General features: G+C 33.6%; 1 long non-coding RNA gene across 1 annotated transcript; it reads right to left on the bottom strand.

The window, feature by feature from the left end:
* Positions 1 to 324: 324 nt before the first annotated feature.
* LOC111090019 lies at positions 325 to 6193 on the bottom strand. The gene is made up of 3 exons (XR_005370436.1): positions 6068 to 6193; positions 5462 to 5551; positions 325 to 2020 (listed from the first exon to the last, which is right to left on the bottom strand). It is a non-coding gene; the product is annotated as an uncharacterized LOC111090019 (long non-coding RNA).
* Positions 6194 to 9703: the final 3510 nt, after the last annotated feature.

Raw genomic sequence — 9703 nt, 5'->3', positions numbered from 1 at the left:
TACTCTGTCAGAACAAATTAAGGTAGTTGCTATAACCCTATCAAATGAAATCATTATAGTTGTTAGATATTAAACATACGGTTTCTTATAAATTGATTGGTTTCTATTTATAAGGAACCATCTTGTTAATCTGAACATGGTTACATCATAATAATTATGATCCTTATTTATTTTCTAACATACAATTAGTATTTCTGTGGCCCTTCTGCTTAATGTGGTTTTCTTTTCTTTTCTTTTCTTTTCTTTTTTTTCTTTCTTTTTAATATTTTATTTATTTATTCAGGAGAGACACAGAGAGAGAGGCAGAGACAACATAGGCAGAGGGAGAAGCAGGCTTCATGCCGGGAGCCCAACATGGGGCTCGATCCCAGATCTCCAGGATCACACCCTGGGCGGAAGGCGGCGCTAAACTGCTGAGCCACCCGGGCCGCCCTTAATGTGGTTTTAACACCTAAAAATCTGATCACCATTTCCCTGTTGGACTTTTCCCTTTATTCTGTAGAAAGATCATTTATAGATCATTTCTATATCTCATTCTGCTTAGAGCAGCTGGACTCAGGTGTCTGACTTCTCTCTGATTCTTAGACTTAACATTCCACTGGCTGCTTAATTCTTCCATCTCTTTATTCTCTGAGCTGGGATTTCATTATTTTTCTCCTCATAGTCCTTCCTTCAGTAAGACTTGACTTTTTTATCTTAGCCTGGTTAGACACCTTCATCATTGGTGCCAGAAAAATGCCAATAATTAGTTTTTTTTACTATAGAATTTTCACTAGACAAAAAGTAGGTAGATTTGATTTCCACCCACCGCTTCTATTAAACTCTGGTTGGATGATCATATTCTTGTTCGGGGACTTATAATTTTCCTGTTATATGGAGGATCTGACATAGGTCATCTTTAAAATTTTTGCAACCTTATGCTCAGTCTACTGATATCAATAGGCCTCAATATATTCCCATTTCCTCAAAGTGAATGTAATGGAACAAAACTAATTTATTCCTTGGATCACCTCTATTCTATGATAAATGAGTCTTTTAAGAAAATTCTCCAAATAGGGCTTGAGAACTGCTCCCTAGCCCCTACTCTGTAATTATATTTTTCTTCTATTAGGCAGTCCTGGGAACTGTTAAATAAAATAAAACTCTCCTAATCACACTGAATATATCACCACTTCAACTAATTATTTCATGAACTACTACTTCTTTCACAGCCTAACAAATAACATAAAAATTCTTCTGCCCTGAATTGTGAAGAATCTGCTTTCCTGGCTTCAATAATTTCCTAGAATTTTTTTTTTCACACAATGCCACATTTCATACGACACAATATAGGTAACATTCACTCCTCACTGAACTTAGACTTATTTATGCATTTCTCAATTTCAACATAAAGACCCAAGCTAATTTCATATATAAAATATGTAAAAGAAAAAACTTAGTACTTATTCCCAATTGCCTTCTAAATAGATTATATTAATTGGATAAGTGTGACAAACATTGGCATTTAAGTACTTCAGCATTAAAAAGTGGCCATATGTGAGTTAGTTGGTTAAAATTACAACTTGAGGTAGTATTCTAATCAAGAACCTGTACCCAGGGGTGATGAGTTAGCATTTTACTAGAAAGGTCTTAATCCATATTAAATTATTACCCTAATGGAAACCAGATGCTTTGATAGTTAGCATAATAAGTGATATTAATAGTTTGTTGAATTAGTATAATGAATGTTAGAAATGGGTCTCTGCCAGTGAAATAAAAGGTATTCAAGATCTGTAAATTTGCTAATTTCTTTAGAGACACTTCCTTCACATGAACAGTGTTTAAGACTCCAGCCAGGTCTGTAGCCTTTGTCTAGGAATGGAGCCCAAGATTTCATTTCCCAAATGGTTTTATGTCCTGCCATTATTAGAATGACTCCTTGTTGCCTGGTGACGACTAGGTTAAGAGATTTCTGCTTCTGGCTTAATTCCGAGTGAGTTTTTTGGAATGATGTCAAGTGAACATGTCATGGAAACAGCCCCTGAAAAGACAATAGTATATCATGAATCTTGCCAAACAGTGTGAAAGAAAGAGTTTTATGCCTGCATAATAATGAATGATTGTTTACTAAATGGCTAAATGTGGCCGATATGATCTGAGAATCTGTTTACTTTCATTATAAATTGGTCATGATGTTACATGGCAAACTAAACTCTGACTACCACAAACTGTTTAGAGAGCGACTACTAAATGAGCTGCGATGACTTTTTGGCTTGGGTTGCTTTGTAATAGAGCCTCTGTTGGTGATCACCTTGAAAGGTGTAGATGCAAGTGGAATGCAGCAATAAGAAAAATTAATTATACTGCAAAAAAAGGGGAAGCATTTGAAAGTGGGAAAGAGAGGAAGACAAGAGAAATGGCCACATGTGGTCAGCATTTAAAATGTGGTTGAAGTGGTTCCTTACCTCACTACTCATATTGAAATATTAAATATACTTATCAATATTAATAATTGTTACCAATGATAAATTAAAATGACAGAATACTTTGTTGAATTAATATAACTTTAGAGTAAGTCATAGGTTTTCCAACCAAACTAAACCAGATATAAGTTTTAAAATTTTTTGTACATAAAAACTTAAAATTTCTCTATAGAAAAGATACAGAGAGTTTAAAAAAAGGAGAAAATGTCAATTTGTATTGACATCATAGAGCAACAAAAATAGCTCATAGCTCATTTTCTCAAGGTAAATAAGTATATATACACAAAGCCACACGAAAATGATATGTACATCAATTACAATAAGAAAAGAAAGAGTAGCTTCCAAAAAACAAAAAACTATAGCTGTACAAATAGATTTTCAACCTCATTCATACATAAAGATATACAAATAAAACACAAGATTCTGGGGATCCCTGGGTGGCTCAGCGGTTTAGCACCCATCTTCAGCTCAGGGCTTGATTCTGGCGTCCCAGGATCGAGTCCCGCATCGGGCTCCCTGTATGGAGCCTGTTTCACCCTCTGCCTGTGTCTCTGCCTCTCTCTCTCTCTCTGGTCTCTCATGAATGAATAAATAAAATCTTAAAATAATTAAAATAAAATAAAACATGAGATTCTATGTTTTTCCCATCAGATAGACACATATGAAAAGTTGCATAGTACCCAGTATTGGTGAGAGGGTAGGTAAATAATTACTGCCACATCTTGTTGGTGGGGATGTAAAAGAATGGAAATGTTTTGAAGGAAATTTGGCCATATCTATCAAAATGTATAATGCAGGTGCTCTTTTTTCCAGCATTTCCTATCTATAAATGTGACCTTGGACAGACTCACCAAAATTATCAAAACATATGTTCAGAGGTCTTCACTGCAACATTATAATTTAAACTAGAAATAAAGTCAATAGCCAGTATTAAACAGAAAACTGGTGAAATGAGTTATAATGTGTCAATATCAGGACATAATATAAACCTTTTATGCAGACATAAAAATAGCTATATTGAGATAGACAGATCTCATATAAAAATCAAAACAGAATCATTGCAAGCATATTTGTATAGTTTTTAAAATGTTAATTAAATTATTTTAGAAGAATACATAAGAAACTTGTGCTCCTGACTTATGACCAAGTGGAGGATTTACTAAAGATCTAAAGTATATAATAACTCACTAAAAAAGTAAATAAATGATAAAATAGATATAACTTACTGTTTCCATATTTAAAAAATGATGACTTAGCAGTAGTTCTGTTATTTTGGCCAACTCAGATACAAAATTAAAAAAAAATGTAGAGTCAACAGTTTCACCTGAATTTTCCCATATTGAATTTTTCAGGGGTCAGATTAAATAAATAATTGTCATATATTCATTTATCCTGCGTAGAAAGGTCTACAAGTCACATAAATTACTGCTTTCAACAGTATGTTATGTAAAGATGGAAGTATTTGGACAGAATTCATAATGCCACACTCCATAGAAAGAAGACCAATGTTAAAAAAACATATTTGTATCCAGAATTCTAACTTAATTCTATGAATATATATTTCTTGATTGGGTTAGAAATATCTAATTCAAATGAGTAGGTTTTTAAGGTTTGCTATTTTCATTCCTTAAATGTGGTGTACCTCTATTAGCATTTATTCTGATATCCTGCCTGTTATAGCATGAGAAGAGCCATTGTTCAGCTGAATAAATGTTTTCAAGGAGTAATAATATTTTGATAAGCACATATATGTTCTCTAGGGAAGAAAACAAGTACGAAGAAAACATTCTCTGTTTTCCAACTAGTAATAACTTATAACCCAATTCAGCTTTCTAATAGGCTGCTCTGGAATAAAAATTCCCATAAAACACCTGTAAAATCTCAGAAGACATTATACCATCAGCCTAAACTAAAATGTTATTGGCAGTTTCAGTGTTTTGAAACCAGAAGAAAAAATAAATATGAGGATCAGTGCCAGGTGGGGAACACTGAAATTTCATTTGTCGGGGCCATTTTCATCATGTCTGCTAGCCTTAGCAGTAGGGAACAACTTTGAAATCTAAGGTGTATACCTGCATACGCATTTAGGGAGATGTCATCACCTTTTCTTAATTGAAATACTTTTCTATTTAAGCTCAGTTCTTAAAAACTGTAATTTAGGAATTCAGCTACTTGTGTGTTTAGTGCATATTTGGATTTAGGAGAATACATTTATCCATGAAAATATGACAAGCCCAATCAGATATATGTTGAAAACAGATTAACAAACCATTCTATCTCTACTTATAGTTACATTACCTTCAAAAACTTGTTGGGCCATTCTAAAGCTTCCATAATTTAGTTATTATAAAACTATCTAAGGGCATATAAAACAATTTACCCAATTGTGAAATATGGTTATTTATAATAAAATATAATTCAGTCACTTATTTAAATACCCAGGATACAAACCTAATTTGCGTTAGACTGTAATTGGACTAAATGACTTGGTATCAAAGATTGAGTATAATCAATGGTAAAACAATAGCATAGATGAGCAAGGAAAATTGTATTGAATTATGTCAGGAAAAAAATCAGAATGGTAATATTTGAGTTGTGTGTTAAAGAAATAAACTTTACTTTAAAAAACTATTTTAGTATAATTATTTAGAAAGGCTTTTACCTTTTCAGAGGTACTTATTACAGTCTTTATTATGAAAAGAAACTTTTACCATATTATGTTAAAATATATCTATAAATAGCTAAATCTTTCAAGAGAGCATATCTAGTTTTTTCTAAATAATATTAACCCTGAAAAAAAATGTTTCTCAAGATTCAACAAGATTCATGAAGCAGCATGTGTTTATTTTCAAGGTCTGTCATTCCTGAGAGACACAGGCCCAAGCCTGCTTGGTTTGTGACAGCTAATAATATCTCAGAATTGAAAGAACTATTATTTTTATTTTAGTTATGCCCTGTACTTGTTTGGTGAATTAAGTCTCAAGCTTTGAAAGTCTTACTTCATGAGCAAGCTCAATGTCTCGTCATCAAACATAATTTAGCTGCAGTACAACTAAAATAGCAGTGGTTGTCCAGAAATCTGTTGATACCTGAGGAAAGAAGAATGAGACAGTTTCTAATTTGAACGGGACGTGGATGGTGAGCAGTGGGCAGATGTCAGTGTCAAAGGATGGAGCTACTATGAAAATGTCATGTTTACAACAGGAGCTTTAGAGATTTTATTTGAAAGAGTGGAGGCTTCTCTCAAAGGAGGGGCCAAATCCCATTTTCTGGTAGCAATCCTGTGCAAGAGAGCAAGAGAATTCACAGGAGAATTCACCTTCAAGGAAAGGCCAGTTGGGCAAGTTTCTTGGGAACAGTGTCCATGGTGCCCTAAAGTACCAAGGCATCCAGGCTAGGCAGCCCTGGCCTGAATCAGAAAGGCAGTTTCAATTGGATTGGAACATTAAAAAAAAAAAAAAAAAAAAAAAAAAATGATGACCTAGTCCCTGGTGGCTGTTCAAAAGCTCTTAAAGTTCATTGACATAATAAAACACCAAAGGCAAATTCACTTAGTTCACTTTAAACTTGAAAAGAAAGATGGGTGGGAGGGATTATTTGAGTACCTTCATCTCAGTGGAGAGCTGTAAATCACTCTAGTACTTAAAACATGAAAGGAATTTATTTCCCTGCAGAATGTCTCCTAATTTTGTAGTTCTGTTGATGAAAGGCCTTTCCACAGAAACTGAAAAAGAACATTGTAATAGAGCCGCTAGCATAAAAACATATAAATTTAATTCTTTCATATGGCTTTTTAAACATACCAATAAAATTCTGTAGCTTTTGACTACCTTGTAAACAACAGAATTACCAATGGGAGTAATTTAAGTTTTCATTATCTAGCCTCCTGATTCTGAAAGGTAATAAAGGAGTAAGTTTTAGTGAAAAAGATATCGTAATAGGCCAGGCTTGAAACTTGCAATAACCATGATGGGACTGCATAGATAGCAAAAGATTCTTAAGCAAGATGTAACAGGGTGGAATTAGTGTTGGAGCAATTATTTTAGCAACATGCTCATTTTCTTTATGTAATTTATAACCTTAATCACTTGTAGGCAAATTCAATCATGAGGCAGTGCTCCTGCTATTTACACTTAGTAACACTGGCAGTGCACGGTGGATGAAAATTCTTCACACATGGCTTCTTCTTCCACAAAGGAAGTTTCCTATAGCTTTTTATTTGTTTTTGATTTTTCAACTCAACAAAAGGATGGAGATCTGGCTTTTGAAAATAAGCCCTTGGAAAGGAGCCACAGATAGGTGTCAACAAGCCTAGGCCTGATTTCTCATCCACAAAGCAATGCATTTATTTTCTTTTGTGCTAAACAATTTATGTGGGGAAACAGACCTCAGGTTCATGTGAAATTGAGACTGAACTTGATTGCTAATCAGCATTCTGAGTTATACCCAAGAATGTTCTGACTGTATTATACTAAGCCCAAGTACACAACCACAACAAAAATATAAAAGAACTGGTTGATGAATATGGGTGTGGGTGGCAGTTTCATGTTGGTGGGCCAAGACTGGTCTGATGCAATGCTTCATTGAAGTGTTTGCTTCAAAACAGACCTTTCTAGAGAATAAAAAAAAGGTTTCAGACAAAGCTAAATAAGTAGTATTAACTTGAGAACACTTTAAATTTCTTTAGATTTAAATTCCAGCTGGCACATGTTTCAGGTCTTCTATATTCTCATGTTTTATTTACATCTCTTATCATTCAGTACTATTATTTAAATACCTATTTCTGTTATTAGGTGCTGAGCTTCTTTAGGATAAGAACTAAATGTAGTTTGTCTTTGGATCTCCAATATCTACCTTATGCCTGGTATATCCAGAAGTTAACAAAAAAATGACATTAATATATGTAAGACATAATGAGTCATTAGTTTGCTAAATAAATGACTTGATTGATTCTTGAGAGACAGAAAGATACTTATTGTCAGCCTATTTAAAATTCAACACCAGCTTTTATTATCCCAAACCATCAACAGATTCCAGTTGAAGATACTCTAGAAACCTTGTGTTAAAACCGTTAGTCAAAATACTCTTCTCAACAAAACTAACTGACCAGATTAGAGTTATGAGAGGTGTTGAAAGGACTGGGGGAAATAGGAAAACAATAACATTCGGAGGATGGATTTAGCAAAGTATTTTCATCGTACCATAAAAATTCCAGAAAGTGCAGGTTTATGGGATTTTTGGACCCAAGTAAAAAGACTACATAGCTCTAATGGAGCAATCTGCAACATTTTCTATGGGATACTTTTAGACAATATGTATATGTGAAAAAGATGACAGTGCAGTTAAATGTAAGTGAATAAATCACTACACATAATGGATGTCAATTTGAAAAGAGGTTTCTAACATGTTGCAGGCTCTTTGTGTTATATTAAAAACTACAAATTACATTTGTAATTAACATTCATGATTCCAACTTATCAACATGTTTGAAAACACAACACTGGAAAGGACTATCAGTACAGTAGATTTATGCCATTTAATATTGACTGATCAAACCTAACTATATTTCATACATACATACATATAATACATATTGAGAAAGAAAAGTAGGGCTTTATAGGAAGTTATTTCAATTTAGGCCAATAGTATCATGTTAAATGAGCTAACCACAGCACTCTGCTGAGCTTATACTCATTTATCCATTGGGAGTATCTTAGCCTTCCTCTCTATTTAGGTTAGGATACACTGTGTATACTATTTCTAAGTACCACACCAAGGACATTGAAAAAGCCAAAGCTTGCTCAAATGAGAGAAGTTTGAATAAGATAGGGAGCTATATGAGAACAGTTAGTGGAGAAAAGGGGAACATCTAAAAGCTGTTCATAAAGGCAAACACTGTGCTCTACACTAGAAGAAAGAAACTCCTTCAACTCTTACCCCAAAAGAATTATAAGTCACCAAGCCCCTATCTAAGCTTCCCTTGCTGAGACACCAGGAGAGCCTGTGTCCAAGGCAACATTAGAATTCCAAACTTTAGGTCAGATCATTACAATACTCTTTACAACCTTGATCTTTACATCTGATCATAATTCATTATGGAAACCTCTCTTCTACATACTATTTATCCAATCCCACTCTCTCACAAAGCTGTTCTTTCCTTCACCCCTCTTCTCACACCTTTCAAATATGCCTAATGAATTACTAGTCTAATATTTAAAAATATTTATAAAACAAAATAAAAAGCCAAAGTCTTTCTACCTCTCTTACTAGAAGAAAATTCTTAAATCTTTCCCCAAAAGAAAATATTTGTTTTTCTACATGTTATAAGGTCTGGAAGGGTCATTACCATTATTGATTCTTAAACTCTTATTCTCTACTCTCATGTAATATTGTAATGTTCTCTATTTGGATTTCCCAACCTCTGAATATATTATTCTCTATTTTTGCTCTTTACAATAATTTAAAAAGCTTATAGTTACCCCTTCATATTGATGAAAGTTTTTGGAATCTGAATCAATATTTTTCTCTATCCCATGTTCTATAATTAATCATGGTGATTTTCAGAGTCTAGAAGGACTAATTTCATAGATTCTTACTGCTTTTATTTTTTCTCTTTTAAATTCATTTTATTTTTTTCTTTCAAATATTTTATTTAAATTCTAGTTAGTTAACAAATAATGTAATGTTGGCTTAAGGAATAGAATTTAGTGATTCATCACTTACATATAATACCCAGCACTCAACACAAGTGCCCTCCTCAATACCCATCACCCACTTAGCCCATCCCCCACCCACCTCCCTCCTCAGTTTGTTTTCTATAGTAAAGAGTCTCTTATGGTTTGCTTTCCTTTCTTGTTTCCCTTTCCCCTACATTCATCTGTTTTATTTCTTAAATTCCATATATGAGTGAAATCATTTGTCCTCTATCTTTCTCTGACTTGTTTTGCTTAGCATAAGACACTCTAGTTCTAACCAGGTTGTTGCAAATGGCAAGATTTTATTCTTTTTGACAGCTGAGTGATAGTCCATTGTGCGTGTGTGTGTGTGTGTGTGTGTGTGTGTGTGTATGGTGTGCATCACATTTTCTTTATTTACTCACCAACTGATGGATATTTGGGCTCTTTTCATAATTTAGCTATTGTTGATAATGCTGCTAAAGATCCGAGTGCATGTGATCCTTTGAATCAGTATTTTTATATCTTTTGGGTAAATAACTAGTAGTACAATTGCAAGGTTGTGCT

The sequence above is a fragment of the Canis lupus genome, chromosome 15, assembly GCF_011100685.1.
Source record: "Canis lupus familiaris isolate Mischka breed German Shepherd chromosome 15, alternate assembly UU_Cfam_GSD_1.0, whole genome shotgun sequence".
NCBI classification, from domain to species: domain Eukaryota; kingdom Metazoa; phylum Chordata; class Mammalia; order Carnivora; family Canidae; genus Canis; species Canis lupus.
The sequence above is the reverse complement of the archived record's forward strand: the minus strand, read 5'-3'. Positions and strand labels throughout refer to the sequence as shown.